Consider the following 23,769-nt stretch of genomic DNA (forward strand, 5'->3'; position numbering starts at 1 on the left):
GCAGCACTTACATTGTTGTGTGACCCTCCCCCCGACTCCATATAGGTTGTAACCAACAGCTAGCTTAAAGAGCTGTGCTCTTGTCTGACAAAGTGCTATCAGGAAACTTCCACAAATGTAATGTGTTGTAACAACTGTTCCGTCTTGTAGAAAAAAACAGTATCATTTAATAGAATAAGCACTATTGTATATAAATGAAAAAAATCCTGAAACACTGTTCTAAGAGTCATTGTTGACTGTTTCTAACAGAAAAGGTCAAAATACAAAATAGTATAAAATTCTGTACATATAAAGTGTGGGCTGGTCAAATCCATTGAGAAAAAGCGGTCAGCACGCTGAAATAAAGAGGACACAGCCAATGACTACCAAGACATTCGGTCAGAATCCTCCTGAATTAGAGTGGCGGGCTTCAGCGGAGAGCTGTGTTGTTACTGTAAAGTCCTTTGTTGGTGGTTGCTTTGTGCAACTTGAGGGGGTTGACACTCCCTATGCCAACAAAGCTGGTCTGAACCTTGCAGCAACCCTCCCTCCTCGCCTCTCAAGTGCTGAGATCACAAGCATGTGACACAATGATCAGCCAAACTTTATATATATTAAAGCCACTAAACAAACTAAACTTAAAGGGATAAAATTTATGAATTATATCTCAATAAAGAGGGCTGAATGCAAAATTCCCAAATGGGTCATCAAATATTAACTTTGGTGTCTTCTTCTGGGGACAATGCCTCTGGCTTTTCTGTATGCCAAACATAGCAATTTCAATAGACAACACTATTGTAGGTAGAAAGGTGGAGCATTAGAAAAGATGTACTTGGTAAGAGTACCAAGTAAGCTGTCCATAGCTTACAAACACATAGGTATATGTGGGGATTTCGCTGTTAGAATTCTTTAACTTGTAGCTTTAGAGTATTTGATTCAGCAAATATATAGTGTATGTTTGGGGTATTTATGCTCACATCTTCAGTTCACCCACAGTTTATAAACTTGCTGCCATTTTCCAAATATATACTTTTGGAGCCAAGTGTCCTTGTACTTTTTGTACATTTGCTAATTGTCTGAAACATTTTCACAATAAAATAAAAAGTGAATTTTCTTATTATTATCATCAAATGAACATTGTGTAGAATATGCTTTTCTTCAAACAAAAGGGATAAAATGAAAAGATTAAAATTGTTATTCAAAATTCATAAAAATTACTATAGATTTAAATAAGCTTTCAAATGAGCTTTGTGTAACTCTTTCACCTTTTAATTTGTGATACTATTAAAGTTTAAAACTACAGTCATACACTCTCTACTCTTATACACAATTTCAGACTTAATCAGTTATTTAAAAAGAAGTTGCACAGAAAAAAAATAGTTAAGTATTGTTTTTTCAAGGTCTGTAAAATTGTATTGGCATTTTGATGGGATTTGCCAAAACCAAAAACTCAAGTGACAGGTTTAGAAATCAATTTGGTAGTTTCTAAGAAAATTGGAAATAGCTCTACCTCAAGATATAGCTACACCACTCCTGGGCATACACCCAAAAGATGTCCCACCATACCACAAGGACACTCGCTCAGCTATGTTAATAGCAACTTTATTCATAATAGCCAGTAACTAGAAACAACCTAGATGTCCCTCAACTGAAGAATGGATAAAGAAAATGTGGTACATTTACACAATGGAATACTACTCAGCTATTAAAAAAAAAAAAGAAAAGAAAAGAAAAACAAGGAAATCATGAAATTTGCGGGCAAATGGACGGAATTAGAAAAAATCATCCTGCATGAGGTAACTCAGACCCAGAAAGCCAAACACGGTATATACTCACTTATAAGTGAATATTAGCCATAAAGTACAGGATAACCATGCTATAATTCACAGACCCAAAAAAGTTAAGTAACAAGGAGGGTCAAAGAAAGGATGCTTGAATCTCGCTCGGAAGGGGAAATAGATATCGGAGATAAATGGAGGGGGGAAAGTGGGTGAGAGAGGGAGTTGGAAGGGAAAGAGAGGAGATCAAGTGAGGGGATGGTAGAGGAAGAAAGAACTGGGGAAGAGACCTGAAGCTGTTGGGGCACCTCTGGAACAAGCCAAAACCTTAGGACAAAGGAACTCCTAGGAATGTCGGGTGACCCTAGCTAAGACTCCTAGCAACATGGATATGGAAGCTGAAATGGCCACCTCCTGTAACCAGGAAAGACTTCAAAGGAGGGATGAGGACTACAACCCACTCACAACATCTTCGACCCAAAATTTGTCCTGCCTCCAATTGCATGGGAATAAAGACAGAGCAGAGATTGAGGGAATGACCAACCAATGACTGGCCCAACTTGAGACCCATGCCGTAAGAGAGTCCACCCCTAACACTATTAATGATACTCTGCTATATCTGTAGACAGGACCTAGCATAACTGTCCTCTGAGAGGCTTCACACCCAGCAGCTGATGGATACAGAAACAGAGACCCACAGCTAAACAATAGGCAAAGCTCGGGTAATTTTGTAGAAGAGGGAAAGAAAGGATTGAAGGAGTCAGAGAGGCCAAGGTCACCACAAGAAAACCTACAGAATCAACTAACCTGGGCCCATAGGGATTAACAGAGACTGAACCACCAACCAGAGAGCTTCCATGGACCTAAGCTCCCTACCCATGTGTAACAGATGTACAGCTTGGTCCTCAGACGGGACCTCTAACAGCAGGAGCAGGGACTGTCCCTGACTCTGTTGCCTGCCTTTAGGTCCCTTTCCCCTGACAGAGCTGACTTGGCTAGCCTCAATGGGAGATGAACCTAGTCCTACTGTAACTTGAGATGCCCAGGTGGGTTGATATCCATGGGACTCCTCCCATCTTCTGAGGAGAAACAGGGGGAGGAATTGGGGAAAGGGAGGGGACAGGGAGGAATTGGAGGAGAAGCTGTGATAGGGATATAAAATAAGTAATAAATTAATTCATGAAAACAATAGATAACTCAGGTGGACTAGGGGCAGATGGGGATGGGACCTAGTAGGGACCAGGTGGAGGCAGGACGGATGGAGGGAGAAAGTACAGAAAGACGACTGGAATTGGGGGCATTTGGATGCAAGTGATGTGGAAACCTACCTAGTACAGAGGAAACTTTCTGAACCCTATCAGGGTAACCTAGGGAGGACTCCTAGTAATGGAGGATACAGGGCCTGAACCTGCCACCTTCAATAACCTGGCAAGACTTCCTATGGTGGAACTGGGATGCCAACCCAACTACAAAACCTTCGACCCACACCTGCCTTACTGGCAAGATGTGCAGGAGCAATGGTGGCTCAGAGCTTGTGGGAGCAGCCAACCAATGACTAGTCTAACTTGAGGCCACATGAAGGAGCCCATGTCTGACACGGCCTAAATGGCCAGGAACCAGAAACTGGACAGCTCAGAGACCTATGGTAACACCAAGTACAACTGACAATAAATAAATAAATAAATAAATAAATAAATAAATAAATAAATAATAAAGTCAATGAAATGATTCTTAAGGATACTCTGCTATAATCAATAGATCAACGCCTAGCCCAATTACCATCAGAAAGGCAACTGATGGGAGCAGATGCAGAAATCCACACCAAAACCTTATGTGGAGCTCGGGAAGGGAACCTGTGGAAGAGGGGGAGGAAGGATTTTAGAAGCTGCAGGGCTGGAGAACACGGACTCATAGTCGTTCACAAAGACTGAAGCAGCAACCATGGAACCTTTGTGGGTCTGCCCTAAGTCCTCTGCACACATGCTGCAATTGTCTAGCTTGGGGTATTTGTGAGACTCCTAACAGTGAAAGTAGGGGTACCTGTAACTTCTTTGTCTGCTCTTGGGACCCTCTCCTCCTACTGATTACCTTGTCTAGCCTTGATCTGAGGGCTTCTGCTTAGTCTTATTGCATCTCGTTAGGCCATGCTCGGTGGGTATCCCTGTAGGCCTCTTTTCTGAAGGTAAAGAAAGAGCAGTGGATCTGGGGAAAGGGGGGGATTGGGAGGAGGAGAGGGAGGCGAAGCTGCAGTCAGAATGTATTACATAAAAGAAGATAAACAGATAACTGGACATACAGACAGACAGATGATACATATATACATATATGCATATACACATACATAGACAGACAGAGAGATACCAACCAGAATTCACTTCTAGATTTCCTGGCCAGAGAACCAAGGACATTCCTGGAACTGCTGCCTTCACAATCCAAGCCCTAAGCTGCCTATTTCCTGTTCCCATCATAGCCTTATTTTATACTCTGGTTTGTTACAATATTTTTCTTTTGTTACTACTAATACTTACTCAACGATTACAACATCTCCCCTTTCAATCTGTGTCACCATGATTTCTCCTTAAAACTGTTCTTTTGTATTTTCCCACATCTTATAGAATTATCGGTTCATTTGTTTGTCTTGTGGTTCCTCTGAGGGACTATGCCTCTGATCAGCATGGGAATAGTTACAGATGATAGATTTTGTTCTCCGAAAAATATTTGGGATCATATCTCTCAGGAAGGGGTTGTGGCTGAGGAGAGAGAGATAGACAGACAGAGACAAAGAGACATTTATTGAACAACATTAATACATGAAGTAAGCCATTATAGAAAAACCCTTCCCAGCTGGGCTACATATAACAAGCAGCATACATTCAAGAAAAGCCTGCAATATACAAACATATGATAGGCAGGTGCCACATAAATGACCTATAAAGGGCCATGTACCTCATAGTACTCTTCAGTTCCTGTTTTTCTCAGCTTCCTGTCTGTCTACTCCCTTTCTTGGAAGTGCTCTCTCTTTCTTAGTTAAGCTGTATTTCTATTTCTAATCATGTGACTCTAGTCCAATTCTTTTTCCTGGGTCACAAGAGCCTAAAAATTTGGACAAGTGCCCTGGAATTCAAGCTACTAATATCACGACATATATATCACAATACACACATATATATAACATGTTGTATATAATATATTATTATATATAATATGCAATATATATAATATATAAAATATATATACATATATATATCATATCATGATGGTTTTTTTCCTAGTCAACAGTACAAAAAGGAAGCTCTAATGGGAAACAGAAAGCCCTGAAACTCTGTATGTCGGAATAGATGGGGAGATCCAAACATTTTAAGTGCTTCTCTAACTGATGAAGAACTTACTTCACTGTCTTCACCATTACTCTTGGGAGTCAGTACCCAGTTACCTGACTACAAACATTTAACTTAGATGGGCAAGGAATAAGTGTGTCAGAACAGAATAAGCAGAACACTATTTAAAAAAAAAAAAAAAAGGCCTGAAGCCAGACAAGTGGTGCATGAGTTTAATCCCAGCGCTCAGGAAGGCAGAAGCAGTACGATCTCTGTGAGTTTGAAGCCAGCCTAGTCTACAAAGCCAAGTCCAGGACAGCCAAGGCTACGTAGAGAAACCCTGTCTCAAACAACAACAAAAACCTGGACTACATAGGACTATTATCCTCAAATTCTCTGCTTTCATGATGTCCATTATATCCTTGTAGATGGGGCTAACAAACATATTTTCAGTTTATTTAGAAGTTCTTCAAATAATATATTATTATGTATAATATATGATATTATAATATATAATTATTATATATAATATACGATTTTCACTGTAACAACACAAATAGTTCTGACAGGTAATTTTAAAGACCTCTAGGGGCAAAGTGAAGGACAAGACTTAGTCAGTCGGGGCCAGTTTAGAACACAGTAGGCCCTGGCTTCACCAGCCAACACTAGAAACAAAACAAACAAAATCTCCTCAGACTTCCTCACATCTCATAAGCCTTAAGTGTTCCAACCATAAATATATATATATATATACACCAGTGGAGCTGTAATAGCTCCTCAAATAGTAAGGCAATTTTCAATATTTCTTAATGCTGAGTAAAACAAAACAGAAATAACTGGATACTGAGGCTGAGATCACATCTACAACATCCATTTTCAAATACTGCTTTAATTAGACCAAGTACTCCATATGTGAAATTACAAAAATATGTACACATATAAAATGTTGCTTTTTTGCTCTGCTTCCTATGAATGGATCAAAATCTAATCAGCCAACTTCTTGATCCAGCCACCATGCCTTCCTTTTCTGCTGTCATGCTTTCCCCTATTCCTCTTCCAAGAAGAGCTGCATACAGGGAGTAGAATCAGCCCAAAGGAGAAATGTATGTTGCAGACAGCAAAACTGGAGGAGCAGTTCTTTTGAAACTGGAAGTCCAAATACTGGGTACAGGCCTACAAGATTTGGTGATTGCCAGATTCTGTTTCAGTCTCATTTTTGTCAAATCATTACTCTCTACATCTCTATTCTTCCCTTATAGAATAGGAATGTATAATCTGTGTCCCTGTATGCTAGAAGAACATAAAAAGTTTTAAATTTTTACAGAGGGGTATAGTGAGAATTTTTGGTTTCTTTAAAAACACAGAAATGCTATGGGAATTTTTTGTCTTAATCCCAGGTGTGGGATATGGGACCACTTCAAATTGTCCACAGCAGCTGACTATGATTTTCCTCGTGCTCTGGCAGGGCTGTGATTTTGCCAGCTGAGCATAGTTTCTCCAGGTGTCTGACATTTGGAATCCTGGGAGCTCTTGAGAAGGTATAGAAATGCTAGAGCCCTGAGAGAAGCTGTGACAGACTCTCCTCATGCTACTGGTGCTGGCTGCTGTTCTTGCGGTTTTGTTTCGGTTTGTCAAGTGGTCATGCACGAAGAGATGAGAAGAAGAACTTGAATATCCTGACAGCAAAGTTCAAACTTGCCCCAAGAAATCCAGTGCTCCTACTCAGCAGGACACAGTCTAATGACAGCAACCCACCCCTTCCCCTCTGTCCTTTTCCCTCCTATCTAGTGTTAGAGGGTGGAGACGGGTGGAAGAGAGTAAAAAACCCACGAAGTAGCAAATGCTAGCTACAGAGGGTACAGTTAACAGACTGCCTTGAGCCTCAAAGGAGATTTTGGACTTTTGAACAGTATCAAGACTATTAAATAGTCTATGGAGACTTTTGAAGACTAAATGCATTTTGCATCATGAGATGGCCATGAGCCTATGTTGTAAGTGCTTATTAATATTTACTGTTGATATATCTTCTGGTAATCCTGCTGCTAGTCCTAAACAGCTGTATAGTCAAATCAGCACACAGAGATTGGGTTTATTTAGTTAACATAGAACACAATGCTGGGCAATAGTTACTCCCTCCTAAACCTCCAAACCCTCATAGTTTCCTAACATTTAGATTTCCCACATTATACTTGCTTTTAGTGATATATTAGGTCCAGTCCATTACTCCATTCTGTTCCAAGATCTCTCTTCCAGCTCTGCTCCAAGCTCTCCTCGCCCTTTCTCCTCCCACTCATTTCCTGCCCTCGTGCTCCTCCCCTCTTTCCTGTCCTCTGGCTCCTCCCAGCTCAACATTGTGTCTAATTGCTTTATTTTAGCCTGTTTACACAAGAGTTGAGACAAGATGCTTAGAATGAGTATCACAATGAAATACCCGGATTGAAACCAGAGAGTGGAGGGTAGGGGGGAGAAATCAGCATTTGAATGAACAGGGTAAGGTGTACACATTTTAAAAGAACATTCTACCAACATGCCTATGAGGGCTAGGGACAGAATGTTGTACTTTGAATAAGAGATCTCCCAAATGATGAGGGGACCACATCTTGACCAGAACTGCTTACTTATGCACAACGATTGTCCACTTAATCTAAACCTTATACCAGTTCTGAAGATAAACTTGGATAAGGGGTTCCACTGGACTTTTTTGTTCCTCCTCTTGAAGCAGCCACATTAAAAGTCTGTTTTTAGTGTAATTACTACTACACATTATTATCAATGTCTTTCTTTGTCTGTGTCTTTAATTAGCTTACTGAGGAAAGGTCACCTAGCCTACAATGTTAGGAGTGCTAGGGCCCAGGCTCTGACCCTCAAAACCCTGGCAGCAATAAAAGTTAATGTTCTTCTCTTCAAAACAGCAGTCGATTCTTTATTTCCTTCTGCTCTCCTTCACCTCACTGATTTACCCTTCGGCTCTCCTAGCCTAGAATGTAGTGTTGTTTTCCAGTCTGATAGAGTAAAAGAGAAACATAACTGTTAGGTTAAAATGTCAAATTGCCACAGCTTAGACAATGGCTCCTGCAAACCAGGCCAGATTGGAGAAGAAACTCATTTTATCATTGCCTGTATCTCAGAATGATACAGCCAAGCAAAATCTTGAATGTCGCCCATTATTTGAGACAGCTACTCTGGGAACGAGAAAGCAAGGACCATTCATAACTCAGGGAGCCAGAGGAGTTGGCACCTAGATAGGAGAGGGCTACAGAACACAACTATGAGAGACAGTGCTTGGCCTTACTATTGTATATAACTTACCTTGAATAGATCAATCATCCAGACAAAAAAAATTAAAAAATAAAAACTTGAGTTAAATTGTACCTTAGATCAATTGGACTTAACAGACATTTGCAATCCATGTAACAGCTAAAGAATACACTTTTTTTTTAAAGTAGCTTTAAAAAAATTTCTTTTTCCACAGTAGATCACATTTTAGGAGAAAGAAGTCTTCATAAGTATGAGATAATCCAAGTAAGTGCTTAGACCTCATCAGAACATATCAGAATGAAAATTGCAATCAATAGCAAGAGAAACTATGCAGATGGAGATTTAACTATATGCTCTTAGTTATTTTAAGTTAAGATAAAAATTATAGGTTTCGTTATGATATTTTCATACATATTTTGCTCTCCCACTTTTGCTTTAAACAATCAGTGGATCACTATACAAAATCAGAAAGGAGTTTTTTAATTAAGTTCTTATTTTTTATATTAATTACAATTTATATCCCAGCTGTAGTCCCCTCCCTCCTCCCCTCCCAATCCCACCCTCCATCCCTCATCTCCTCCTATGCCCCTCTCCAAATCCACAGATAGGGGAGGTCCTCCTCCCCTTCCATCTGACCCTAGCTTATCCGGTCTCATCAGAACTGGCTGCATTGTCCTCCTGTGTAAGGAATTTTTAAAATTCATAGAATCAAGTGAAAATGAGAACATCCTCAAGAGTCTTTTGCCATTCTAAATGACATATAACCATGAATGCTTACATTTAGAAATCAGAGTTATTTCAAATAAATAGCCTAAAGATATACTGCAAAGTCTTAGGAAGGCAAGAAACACATCAAACACAGTTAATAGAGAGAAAGAAATAAAGGGCATAAAACAGTGAAGCAGAAGCTGACAGAACAGTAGAAAGAATAAAAAAAAATGAGATGTTGGTAATTTAGAAACAAACAGTATTGACAACATAGGCCCAACGAACCGAAACAATGGATAACTTTGCAGGCCCATATTAGCTACCAATATTCAATCAAAGGGATTTTTAAATTGAAATATATGTGTAACAATCAATGAGGGGAAAGAAAGCCCCCCTCGGCCTCTTTCCAGCCTTTTAGCAACACTGTAATGCTATGCATGAGTGCCCTGTTGACCATCTCAAGGTCACCAACAATGCTGAAAAGAGAAGCAAATACCAGGCCGTATCATGTGATGCTCCAGAGTCACTACCTGGCTTCTAGCCCTGGTAGAAAAGCACAGCACACTGGTGAGTCTGAAGTCAAGAACAGCAGAAGGAACTGGGAAGACTGCCCTGCACCTTACAGGCAGGTTAACCACGTGTGGCATGCACAGCCCCAGACCTGAAGTGCAACTCAAGGACTAGAAAAACAACACAATGATCTGTCCCACACTCTCAAGTTAGTTTCATTGTACTGACAGCTTCACCTGGCATCATGGAACATGAAGAAGTAAGTTCATCACACACAGAAGGGAAATCCTGGGACTCCCTTTCTAAATACATAACACATGTATAAATAAAATGCCTCAACAGTGAGGTCACGGGAAAAATGAAAGAAAAGCACACATTCATGCTGAATCCTATCAATGTTAAAGAAGAACTAACACCAACACCCCTCACACTAGACCATAAAATAAAGGAAAAGGTGGCTTCCAAACTCATCCTGCGCCCAAGGCCAGAATCATCCTGACTATATATATATATATATATATATATATATATATATATATATTCCAATTTTCCTGATGAATCCAGATAGAGAAATTATTAGTAAAATACTTAAAAACAATTCAACAGCACATTAATGTTGTACATCATGACTGTGATGGCTATTCTTGGTTGTCAACTTGACTATATCTGGAATTAATGAATATCCAAAACTGCCAGGGATTTTTGCTTAGTTAAACCGTTTGAAGAGGGAAGAAGACTTCTAATCCAGACCTTTGAGGTGAGAAGATTCGCCTTTAACTCAGATCTCTTTAGGTGGGAAGATCCACGTCTAATCTGTTCCATACCTCCTGCAGGCAGCTTGCATAAATGACATGGAAGAAGGAAGCTTTTGTTCTTTGCCTGCTTGCCTTCACTCTCACTGGCAAGTCCATTTCTTCACGGGCATTACAGCCTACCTCTTCAGGATTCCGACATATACTGAAGACTAGCTAAGACAGCCAGCCTCATGAACTGAACAACTACTGGATTTTTGGACCCATTGGTAGACAACCATCATTAAACTAGATAGACCACAGCCTGTAAGCCATTCTAATGTATTCTAATAAACTCTCTCTATAATACAGACACATATATGTGTGTATGTGTATATATATACTCACTCATGAATATATATATAATGTATAGAGTAATTTTTTTCCAGAGAAGCCTGACTAATACATAACTAATACATAACCAAGTCAGTTTCATTCATGAAAACATGGTTCGATATATGCAAATTTAATAAATATAATACAGCAAGCACACAAGTAGATTTAAAGAGATAAATCATATGACCATCTCAATAGGTACACATACAGCCTTTGACAAAATTAAATATCCCTTCATGATAAAAGCTATAAAAACTAGATCTCAAAGCTCATATACTATAAGCCTTCATCAAACACGCTACATGGGGGAAAACTTGAAATGAGACTCTTGGTCAATATAGTAGTGGAAGTTTTAGCTATACTATTACTTACTAAGTCAATAGAATTAAATAAAGTAGCAAAGGAAGAAGCCAAAGTATCCTTATTTGTATAAGATACTCTCTTCTATTTGAAAAGCCCTAAAGACTCTACCAGGAAACTCTTAAACCTGATAAACTTCAGCAAAGTAACAGGGTACAAAATTAACATGCAAAAGCTTTCCAATAGCAAGCTGGCTAAGAAATAAATCATGAAAACAAAATCCCACTCATAATAGATTTAAAAAAAAAAAAAACAGGGAATAATCCTAACCATTGAGATGAAAAGCTTGTGCAATTAAAATTTTGAAATTGTGGTACATTTACACAATGGAATACTACTCAGCAATTAAAAACAAGCAAATCATGAAATCTGCAGGCAAATGGTGGGATCTAAAAAAGATCATCCTGAGTTATGTATCCCAGAAGCAGAAAGACACACATGGTATATACTCACTTATAAGTGGATATTACACATACAATATAGGATAAACATACTAAAATCTGTACACCTAAGGAAGCTAAGCAAGAAGAAGGACCCTGGGTAAGATGATTAATCCTCATTCAGAAAGGCAAACAGGACAGACATCAGAAGAAGGAGAAAGCAGGGAACAGGACTGGAGCCTACCACAGAAGGCCTCTGAAAGGCTCTACCCAGCAAGGTGTCAAAGCAGATGCTGAGACTCATAGTCAAACTTTGGGCAAGGTGCAGGGAATCTTATGAAAGAAGGGGAAGATAGAAAGACCTGGAAGGGACAGGCGCTCCACAAGGAGAGAAACAGAACCAAAAAATCTGGGCACAGGGGTTTTTGCTAAGACTGATACTCCAACCAAGGACCATTCATGGAGATAATCTAGAACCCCTGCACAGACGTAGCCCATGGCAGCTCAGTGTCCAAGTGGGTTCCCTAGTAATGGGAACAGGGACTGTCTCTGACATGAACTCAGTGGCTGGTTCTTTGATCACCTCCCCCTGAGGAGGGAGCAGCCTTACCAGGCCACAGAGGAAGACAGTGCAGCCAGTCCTGATGAGACCTGATAGGCTAGGGTCAGAGGGAAGGGGAGGAGGACCTCCCTATCAGTGGACTGGGGAAGGGGCATAGGAGAAGAAGGAGGGAGGTGGCATTGGGGGGGAGGGGGCTACAGCTGGGATACAAAGTGAATAAACTGTAATTAATTAAAACATAAATAAAAATTTTAAAAGATTAAAAAAGAAACTTGACAACCAACGCCCCTGTCTAGAAGCGACCCAGGCCTACACTATATTCTCATTAGTATGTAAAGAAAGCCGTCACTTTGGAGAGTTTAAGAATTTTAGGACCGTGTACGCATGAACTATGTATTTTTTGTTATATCACACATCATACATACATTAAATATCTATTAGTTAATAACTTTTTCATAATCAACTCAAAAAATAAAATCAAATTTCAGCGCCAAAATGAAGCATGTTCTTTTAGTATACAAAAGTCAATCCCACAATTTTAACCATTCTTCTTTTCAAATAATGATAACCAAATGCTTTTGAAAATCCTTTGACAATTAGTTCTAATTATCTTGGTAACCTAACTCATTTTAGATGCATGTTTAGAATTTTTATATTTAATCCTACCAGTGGTATTTCCGGAAGCTAAAACCCAGACTTTATGTCTCTGGAGTCATCTTGCCTTATAGTGGTTTTAACTTCAGTGAGTTTGTATCATCTTCCCAGTAGTCTGGCTGGCCTGGGCTTGTTGTAAATAGTTGCTTCAGTCAAGCAGCTTCTTAAATGTCAACACCCTTAACCGTTCACATATAATGTATAAGGAGAGTATTGTGCTTGAACATAAAGATGTGTTTCCTCTTGTGAAATGCACTCCCCTCCCCTCATCTGGCAAGTCAGATTAAGGAAATGGGATAGGTTAATGTTCTCTACATCAGAAATGCAAGGACAGCTCGTCTCATTTCTACACAACTTGAGACTGAACGTTTTATGTCTGACATAAAAAGTAACATCATTAAAGGAGGCAAATATGCAAAACCTAATAGTCATATAACCACAAGGATTTTCTCCAAACTGTTCTCACTTTTAATATTTAAAAACAAATAATTTTATGTTAAATAAAAAATTTCCAAGACCCTGATCTATATCCTCTAAAAGTTTGAACAAATATATTTGATATGAAAATAGCATTTTATCCAAATATCAAATATTACAGTGAGTATTTGAACAGCAAACACAAACATTCCTAATCCCAATCACAGACTATGTTGTGAAATGTTAATGTATTTAAATTTTTTAATTATACATGGAATTAACTGAAATACTTTACTTTAAACAATTCATTATTAATATTTCATTCATATTAAAAGTGTAAGAACACAAATAAATGATCTCCAAAGCAGGAAATTTTTAAAGGCAAATTATACATTGTGGGAAGTCTGATTTTGGCTTCTAAAAAATGTTAACTGTAAACTGTAAATAGTCTACAGTCTACACAGATATCCAAAAAAGTGATTAATAACTCTTTTAAGAAAAACAGTAAATAATAATGCTATACTAACATAAAGGTAAATATAAAATTATATTAATACCTCTTAATCAGACTAAATTAATGAGGCAAATTTAATTATTTGTCATGGTTTTACAATAATTTTATTGCATAAGGTATTAAATACCTGAAAACCCTTGTCCCAGCATTATATCATTTAAAATAAAGTTCAATAAATATAATATCAATATTCTGAAATTACCCAAGAAATAAATCAATCATTCTATATTGCCTATACAGTAGTATATGATTCTGGCAGGAAGAGGAACAAGATCTAGACATACTGCCAACCTTACTCTTAATAGCCATTTGAAGACACTGCCCTCCACCCATCCCACTACATGAAAAGGCAAGATATTCTATAAAAAGGATAGTATGTGCTTTGAATTTTGTTCTTGTTTGCTTGCTTTTTGTTTGTTTGTTTGCTTGATTTGTTGTTTTGAGAGACATGTTCTAACTATGTAGCCCTGGCCGGGCTGAACTTGCTATGTAGACCTGGCTGGCCTTGAACTCACAGTGATCTACCTACATGCCTTGGCCTCCTGAGAGCTTGGATTAAGGGCATAAGCTATCACACCCTGTGGTGTTTTCTGTATCCTAATCCTCCAGTTGTGTTCTGCACACATAGCTGAGAAGGCTGGAAAAGGGCAAACATAGATCTGGAAGGGGAAGCTTTGCACATGGAGAAACCCTGTCTCAAATCCAAAGAGAGGCCATGCTTCCAGAACACCACACAGGCTGTTCAGACCTTCTCCTCTCCTTCTGCTTCTTCAGACCCAACCCCCAATCTCTTCCCTACATCTGCAACAGACAGCAGCCGTACCCTCCTGCTGCCTACATCTCCTATGTACCCCATAGACAACCCCCATACCTTTCCTTCCCCAACTTGTCGCTGTGTCCCAGCCCCCAACTGCAGCAGGCATCTCCTGTTAGACCACAGGCCCGCTAAACTGCAGTAAAGGCAATTCACCATCAAAACAAACTGAAAGAAAAACACATGATCATCTCATTAAATGCAGCCCTTTGACAAAATTCAGCACCCCAATGATTAAAAGTCCTGTACAGATTAGAGATACAAGGCATCTTTAAAGCCAACATCAAATTAAATGGAGAGAAACACAAGGCAATTCCACTAAGATCAGGAACACTCTTTCTACATCTAATCAATATGGTACTTGAAGTAGTAGCTAGAGTAATAAGACAACTGAAGGAGGTCAAGGGGATACCGATTGGAAAGGAAGAAGTCAAAGTATGGTTATTTGCAGATGATATGATAGTATACATGAGTGACCCTAAAAATGCCACCACAGACCTTATACAGCTGATAAATACTTTCAGTGAAGTGAAGGAATACAATATTAACTCAAAAATATCAGTAGCCCTCATATATAAAAATGATAAATGAACTGAGATAGAATCAAGGAAACAACAACTTTCACAATAGCCTCAAACAATATAAAATATCTTGGGGTAACTCTAACCAAGCAAGTGATAGACCTGTATGATAAAATCTTCAAGTCTTTGAAGGAAGGACCTGAAGCTATCAGAAGATGGAAAGATCTACCATGCTCATGTATCAGCAGAATTGACATAATAAAAACAGCCATCTTACCAAAAGCAACCTACAGATTCAATGCAATCTCCAGTAAAATTCCAACACAATTATTTACAGACCTTGAAAGAACAATTCTCAACTTCATATGGAAAAACAAAAAAACCAGGATAGCCAAAACAATCCTGAACAAACAATAGAAGAACTGCCTGAGATATTGCCATTCCTGACTTCAAGTTGTACTACAGAGCTTTAAATAAATAAATATAAAACTTTAAAGCAGCATAGTATTGGCATAAAACCAATCATGACCAGTGAAATCAAATTGAAGATCCAGACATCAATATAAACACATATGGACTTCTGACTTTTTATAAAGAAGCCAGAAATACACACTGAATAAAAAGACAGCATCTTCAACATATTTGCTGAAGTACTGGCCAAACTGAATGTCTGCCAGTAGAAAAAAAATAAACAGTCATATCTATCACCCTGCACAAAACTCAAGTCCAAGTGGATCAAAGGCCTCAACATAAAGCCAGAGTCACTGAAGCTGATAGAAGAGAAAGTGGGGAAGAGCCTTGAATGCATTGGCACAGGAGACACCTGTCAGAATGGCTAAGACCAATAATACAAGTTACAGCTCATTCTGGCTAAGGTGTGGAGCGAGGGCAATGCTCCTCAGTTGCTGGTAGGAATGCAACCTTGTACAACCACTATAGAAATCAATATGGTGGTTTATCAGACAGTTGGGAATTGACCTACCTCAAGACCCAGATATTTCACTCTTGGGCATTCACCCAAAGGAAACTTCATTCTATAACAAGGATACTTGTTCAAGCACATTCATTGTGGCTTTATTCATTAATAGCCAGAAAATGGAAACATGCTAGATGTCCATCAAGAGAAGAATTGATAAAGAAAATGTATGTTTACACAATAAAGTATTATTCAGCTGTTTAAAAAAAAACCATCATGAAATTTGCATGCAAATGGACGGAAGTAGTAATGGGAAATGAATTCCCAACTGGCCATCTCTTGTAGCCAAGCAAGTCTTATTAGTAGAGAGACTGGACTGCATTCAATTGAGTTGTTGCTGAAATCCCCAAATAACCCAGTCTGATGCTAAACTAAACGGTTGCTCTCGGCAAACTGACAGCAGGGGTTCCCTCTCAAGGACAGCACACACACAACTCATTCAACATGGATAAGTCAAGCTAGTGCCTACATGGAGCCTTCATCCTGTGTTTTAGTGTATTTGGTGTGGAAAGGTACTTGGTTGGATACCAAAGGAGAAACATAAACACCAACCCTGTCTGCAAATTATGGTAGGGCAACGGTAGCACAGAACTTGTGTGAGTATTCAACCAATGTCTGATTTGACCTAAGGCCCATTCCAGGAGAAGAAACTCATGCACAACCCTCCTCGGGTAACCAACGAGAGACTAGAAATCTCAGAGAGCTAGCGGTCAAAAAAAGAGGGGAAGTCAATAAAATGACTCCTAATGATATTCTGCTATACTCATAGATCAGTGCCATATCTAATCATCATCAGAGAGGCTTCCTTTGGCAGCAGATGACGACAGATTCAGAGACCCATCACCAGACATTATGCCAACAGAGAGTCCAAATGTGAGCTCCCCATCAAATCCCACCCCTCAGAGCTCAGGGATCCCTGTGGAAAAGGAAACAGAAATATATGAAGAGTCAGAGGGAGTGGAGGACCCCAGGAACACATGACCCTCTGAATCAACTAAGCAAAGCACATATGAGCTCACAGAGACTGAAGCCGCAAGCACAGGGCCTCCACGGGTCCACCCCAGGTCCTCTTTAGATTTGTTCTCGCTATTAGCTTACATGTTATGGGACTCCTGATATGAGAACAAGTGGGTCCCTGGCTCTTTTGTCAGCTCTTGGGACTCTTCTCCTCCCGTTGCATCACCATGTTCAACTTCAATATGAAAGGCTTTGCTTCATCGTATTATGTTTTATTTTGTCATGTTTGGCTGCTATCTTTTAGAAGCCTGCTCTTTTCTAATGAGAGACAGAAAGGGAGTGGATCCAGAGGGGAAGACAGGTGGGGAGGGAACAGAAGCAGTAAAGGGAGAAGAAACTATAATCAGGATATGTCGTACGTACAGGAAAAGAATTTCTTTTCAAAAACAGAAATTAAAAAACATCCTATGAAACTAGTGTTAGTTCCATGAAAGACAAAGAGGGATGTTACAAATTACAGGCAATTAAAGAAATCTGATATTTAAATTCAATGAATAATCTTATATTAGAGAAGTTATGGTACATTATTGAGAAAACTGTCAAAATGTGAATATGAGAGTGTATGTGACAGTTAATGCTGACTGTCAACATGACAGAATCTAAAACACATAGCAGATAAACACAATATTTTCTAGATTGGGATGAATAAGGTAATTGCTACATCTTATTCTACAGTGTTGCTTTAACAAAATGCCTGAGGTTGGATACTTTATAAAGAGCTTAATTTAGTTTGCAGCTTTTGAGGCTGAAAGTACAAGATTAGGTGACCATATCTGGTGAGATCTTTATGGCACAGCCTAACAGTAACAGCTAATGTCATGTGTAAAAGCAGTTCTGGTCATAATTCCAAAAGGCATTTCAAATGCCACAGTCTCAACTGCTGAAATACCAAAGGTCAAAATCTTTAAAATCTAAACACCCCAAGTCACAATCTGAAAAAATTAAACTTCTAATTATTGAAATCATGAAAAACCTAAATCATAAAACCCAGCTTCTAACTGCACTCAGGGTCAGCTGCTTTCGACCCAGAGAAGAGCATGTCTGATTGCATGAGGGTTGATGCCCCAGGTCCTGCCTCTGAGAAAAAGGTACCGGACGGGTCTGATGCTCTTTGGGTGGATGACACCTAAATGAACATCAGTACAAAGTCCCAATTTATTTCTAATATCAGAGATCAGACCTCTACTCTTGCCTGATGCATCTAAAACAAAAAGGAGGAACTGTAGAGAGCTGCGTAATGCCGCGCCTTAAAGATGGAGCTGGTTTCCGCCTTCCACCTTCCCGATGGTGAGTGCTCTCTGTCACGAACAACTCCACCTTTGGCTAAGGCTGAGGATCTGGCTTGCTTCCATGTATGTGGACCTATCTGCATTGCCCACGTGGCATGCTGGGGTTGGCTACCCAGAGGCTATTTAAAGTGGGCTGGCTTTCCCCAGGGTCGGATGATTGTTCAAGGTTCCTGAATAAACTGCATTGAAAAAAAATATATATATATAATAAAAAATAAATAAATAAATAAATAAATAAAACCCAGCTTCTACTGTAGGGGAGGGCTATACTTAATGTTGTGTATCTAAGGATTATGATTGGCACCACAGCAATTTGTCTGAATAATTTTTTCATTGTCATAAGATAAAACCTTAGTAAAAATCAGCTCAAACATTCTTCAAATGGCATAAGAGACTTAAATACCTAGTTTTGTACCTCCTAAGTACCCCAATGTCAACTTAACTGAAGAAAATCTAAGAGCTATCACTTTGTAAAAGCAGTATACCAATACTGTAATGTACAGACCTTTGATATTAGCATTATGTTACAATCTGAAATTCCTCATTACGTTTACAGATTATAACGATGTATTTATCTTAATGACTAAGCCTACCTCTCTTCATATTCCTCTAGATTGCAATTTCTGTGAAGAATAATGAACACTTGCTGTTCTTTCCACATTTTGTCCTTAATAACAATGCTTGACCCCTAATGGCTGGCCAATAAATTCACTTTATAAATGAACTGGAATCACATTTTGAAATGGTATTATGTGCCACACTGCTATCATGCCAGCATTATTTTCTACCATATGTTAGGCAATGCAGTTCATCTTTGCATGAATTCCAACAGTGCAGATATGAAGCAGCTGAAAAACTTTTAAAACGAGTTCTAACTCAACTGTGGTGGTTTGAACAGGTATGGCCCCCACAGACTTGTGGGTTTGAATGCTTGGCCGTAGGGAGGGGCACTATTAGGAGGCAGTGTGTCTCTGTGGAGGTGGCTTTGAGGTTTCAGATGCTCAAGCTCTGTCCAGCATGGAACACAGTCTCTCCTTGCTGCCTGCAGATGTAGAACCCTCAGCTCCTTCTCCAGCACCGTGTCTGCCCGCACGCCGCCATGCTTCCCGCCATGATGATGATGGACTAAACCTCTGAGACTGTGAGCCAGCCCAATTCAATGTTTCGTTTTACAAGAGTTGCTGTGGTCATGATATCTCTTCGAAGCAATAAAACCCTAAGAAATCACTTGCAAATTTGGTTCCATGAAGGAGTGTAATATCTATGTGTGTACGAGAGACAATGCTGGAACTTCATGCCCTTCGTGTGTCTGCATTACGGAAAGTGACATTTAACAAGCTATTCGTTCTTTAGTGGCTGCAGACGCAGCCATGATGTGTTCTGGGCTTTTTTAAGTGAGAGAGAAGAGGGCTCAGAAGTGTATCAATACACATCTGGAAATCAGAGGACAACTTTTCAGAATCAGTTCTCTCCTTCCACAGGATCCACAAGAATGAAACTCAGGCCACGAGGCTCCCACAGCAAGTGTTTTTACCTGCTGAATACCTGCAACAGTCCCTGTTAGAGTTTCTTAATGACTTTAACAAACACCTTAGTTTCAGCTGACTGTATTATAAATCTGGGTTTCATTACCCACCATATTGATGTATATTCATACACTTCAGCTTCTGACTTATTTATGAATGAAACTTCTCTGCTTATCAGTGTCATATCCATATGACTGTCTTAGAATACCTGGGAATTTATGCTTGTGAAAATACGTGGGCTACAATTGTGAAATGCGGCCTACACAGGGTTTTGTTGTATTTTTATATCTCCCAAACAACTCTCCTAAAAATGTAAAAGTCTTAGAGCAACGTTTATTGGGTTTGGGGGGATTTTTTCTGTTTTTTTTTTTCAGAACTATACTCTTGAGATATTAGATTCTAAGGATTTTGATCTTTTAGGGCATCTAAGATGCTAACACCTAAGATTGTCTGTTAAGGGATTACAGCCCAAATGCATGCAATACAAGCCAAACACATGGTATGATCTTCCTGTACAACTCAACAATATCACAGTAACTAATCCAGTCTAGGAGACCTACCTCTCTCCTGAGAGATGGGCATTAATCTCTTCTGAAGGCAGCGGCCTTCTGCCTAAGTACCAGCCAGAGTCGCCACCTTTTAAAGGAGTAATCATCACCTTACTTACATTGGGAACCAGTCTCTAACATACCAATCTGTAGTGGGACAAACCATGTCCAAACTACAGCATTTATACAATTATTTTTACAAAAATAGGATCGTATGTAATGCAATTTTTCATTCATTGTTATATTTTTAATATTTATCTATATGAATGTATATTCTGCAATCTGTTCCTACATCTTTTTTGCTTTTATTTATTTGAGGCAGGGTATCACTATACAGCCCTGGCTGTCCTCCACCCCAGTCAGCCTCCTGAGTGCTGAGATTGAAGGTGGCCACCATTATGTATTAATTCTGGATATATCAACTATTTTCAGAGTTGTGTAGAAGCAGGACTTATGAGCATTCTCCACATCACTTGATTTACATGGGTGTCTATGGAAGAACAATTGTTCATTCTGTTTCCAAACTAAATGCTATCCTGTGTTATCATACCAAGTGCAAACTATGTCTTTCAAAAACCAAGAAGCATGCTCAAGGTCACATGACTAAGAATAGAAACTAATTAATTTTTACTTCTTCCAATTAAATAAAGGAAAACTCAAGATAGAATAGCTGATATACCCAGAAACTGTAATTATCCATAAGAACCCTGGTGGATTGTTTTCTCCTGTTGACCTAAATTTTGAAATAAGGTAGGGAGGCTGAAAGCTTGGTGGGTGAAGAGCACTTGCCCCAAAGACCAACAGCTTGAGTTGAATCCCTGAGACCCACATGGTGGAAGGAGTAAAACTAACTCCCACAAATTACCTCTGACCTCCATGTCATTCAGCAGCACACGCGCACACATGCATGTTTACGGGTGTGACACACACGCTACACGCAATGAAATCAAACGCAGCGAACGGGGCCTAAACACTGACTCTACTCGGCCCTCCCTTCACCCACTCACAGCGACTTGGTTACATGAAGATGAAATGACTGAAATGTTGGTGCTGTTACAACAGTCCGTGCGTGATGACCCCTGAAAATGCCGGCCACGTTCTCTGCAGTTAAGCTGCTTCAGCAGCTGCAGCAAAGCTGGGAGGACACAGAGGACAGCAAGTCTACACAAGCAGGGCCCGCAAATGTACTGTGCTCCTGTGTGAGGGTGTGTATCCGTGCAGGCATGGTAGGGGATGGATACAAACTGTATGCATATATGAACTACCAATGAGGCAGTTCTAAACATGGCTTTTTATATTTTATTTATTTGGTTGGTTGGTTTTGGTTTTTTAAGACAGAGTTTCTCTGTGTAGCCCTGGCTGTCCTAGACTCACTTTGTAGACCAGGCTGCCCTTGAACTCACAGAGACCTGTTGCCTCTGCCCTGAGTGCTGGGATTACAGACATGCACCACTGCATCCATCTCCAACATGGTTATAATTTTAAGTTAAATTATAAGTTGGGTTTTTGTTTTGTTTTGTTTTGTTTTGCTTTTCTTATGTTTGATTTGAGGATTAACTCTGCTTGAGACATCGAAGCCAATGTAATAATTGTTTTTAAAATACTACACATCCATTTTAGAAAGACCTCCTACTTTTAAAAATGTTCTGCATGTCATCTAAACCAAAGAATTTCCAAGATTAATCACGTTATTCTTATGTTTAAAAAACCATATGTCACGCTTTCTTTTCGATAAATCAATATTTAGTCCTGTATACTCTTTCATTTTAAAATATTTATTACCTTTTAAAAAATTTTAATGCATACTCTACTACCTAACAACTATTATTAATTACATGGCAGTGGTAGCAAAATAGAGATTTAGGAAAAAATGCAGCTAATTAGGCCAACAGCAAGGGTTTCTTTCTGTTACTGTCTATCACTTAGCTACTTTCAGTAAGAGGAAATCAGATTATAACAAAATAATTATATAAAAGCTTAACAGTCCCATCTGGGTGAGTGTCTCACACCTGTAAACCCCGCACTGAGGCACTCAGGACGCTATGGAAAGAGAATTCTGTGAGTTTGAGGCCATCCTGAACTATATAGTGAATTTTTATCCAATATAGACTAATTTGAGATCTTGTCTGAAACAAACAAACAGAATAAAGCAAAAGGCTTAAAAGTCTTATGTTGCATTTTAAAAAATGTATGCCAATTTCACATTTGCTACAAATAAAACCAGTATGAGGAGAAACTGTATACTAGACAAGCTCCTGTGAGCCCCAGGAGGCCTAGGATAGGAAGATCTGACATCATCTCTCAAGATCTCAAAGTTACTGCTTCTGGCATTTCAAATATTTTCAGCAATTTAAATTAAACATCCAAAATAATGCTGATCTGGACCAAAAGAGGTAAGCACTTCAGCTGCTCATGCCCTAAAACTGAACTATGCAGAGGTCAGCATATCTCTTACACAAAGATAGCACACAAATGTGTGAAACATACCATATTTCTACAGAAAAAAAAGTTGACTATGAAAAAAAAAGAAAAAAAAATTTGACTATGTCTCCAAATCTAGCACAATGGTTTAGTGTACATCGTTTGTTGCCTAACAAAAAAGCAACTGTTTATGTAGAATCCAGAAACCACCTGAGCATGAAAACTCACGTGAAACTGGGGAAACAGGCAGTGCTACTCCAGAAGACTGTTTTCCAAGAGGGCAGAGCACACAGAGAGCCTCACACCTACTGCATAATAGCAAATGTGCTGCTTCACCTCACGACTAAAATTCCTGGATTGCAACATACTATATTACCTGATAAACACAACCGTGCTAAAATACTCCTTAATCTAGCTTACAGAGGACATCATGTGTCCATCAGCCTGCCTTCTAAATAAGTATGTTTATGCCCACAGACCAGTGTTACTATCTGTTTCTGACAGAGAAGCTTCTTTTTGCAGTGGTCAGTAGTAACTAGAGACTCACAACTTGTCAAGGTATTGGAAAATAACTGTCTGTTTAATGACCAACCATTAATGAGAAATCTATATGACCTTCCTCCTTCCCCCCTCACCAGCCAAGGCTCAAAACTATCACACAAGTAGGGATGGAAACAATGCAAGGGCTGAAGGAAGGTGGTTAATGCTGACTCTCAGGTATGACGTGGCGGCCACACTGCGGAACTCACAGGAACTGTGACTGACAGGACCTGCAAAAGACTAAGCTAGTCAATGTCTGCCATGATAGGGGGAGGAGCTCTTGGGGCCTACCCTTCCTGGAGATCTAATTGCAGTAATGGTTGGTAGTGGAAGGAGAAACATTTTCTCCAGGGATGTAGCCACTGATAAGGTGTCCAGTGCCTGTAAATAAATCCTCACTTATGCTGGTAAACAGCCCTTACTAAATTCATCATGTTACCAAAAACAGAACAAGACATAAAGAAGAGGCAGGGCCGGTGGGAAAAGAAAGAGGATTACTGAAAATGAAAGATACAAATTGTTTAAGACAGTACTAAATTAGTATTATTGCAAT

At 39.3% G+C, this 23,769-nt stretch overlaps 1 protein-coding gene across 7 annotated transcripts in view; it reads right to left on the bottom strand.

Moving 5' to 3' along the window:
• Wdpcp (WD repeat containing planar cell polarity effector) overlaps window positions 1–23,769 on the bottom strand; it is a 242,957-nt gene that overhangs the window by 213,574 nt on the left and 5,614 nt on the right. Inside the window, exon 1 of one of the 7 annotated variants that reach the window (XM_060365185.1) lies at window positions 4,286–4,307. The exons of the other annotated variants lie outside the window; for them this stretch is intronic. The gene's annotated coding sequence lies outside the window, so the exon portion shown is untranslated. Of the gene's footprint in view, window positions 1–4,285; window positions 4,308–23,769 lie in introns of those variants that run through there. 7 annotated transcript variants of the gene reach the window in all.

The sequence above is a fragment of the Meriones unguiculatus genome, chromosome 12 (genome assembly GCF_030254825.1).
Source record: "Meriones unguiculatus strain TT.TT164.6M chromosome 12, Bangor_MerUng_6.1, whole genome shotgun sequence".
In the NCBI taxonomy this organism is placed as follows: Eukaryota; Metazoa; Chordata; class Mammalia; order Rodentia; family Muridae; genus Meriones; species Meriones unguiculatus.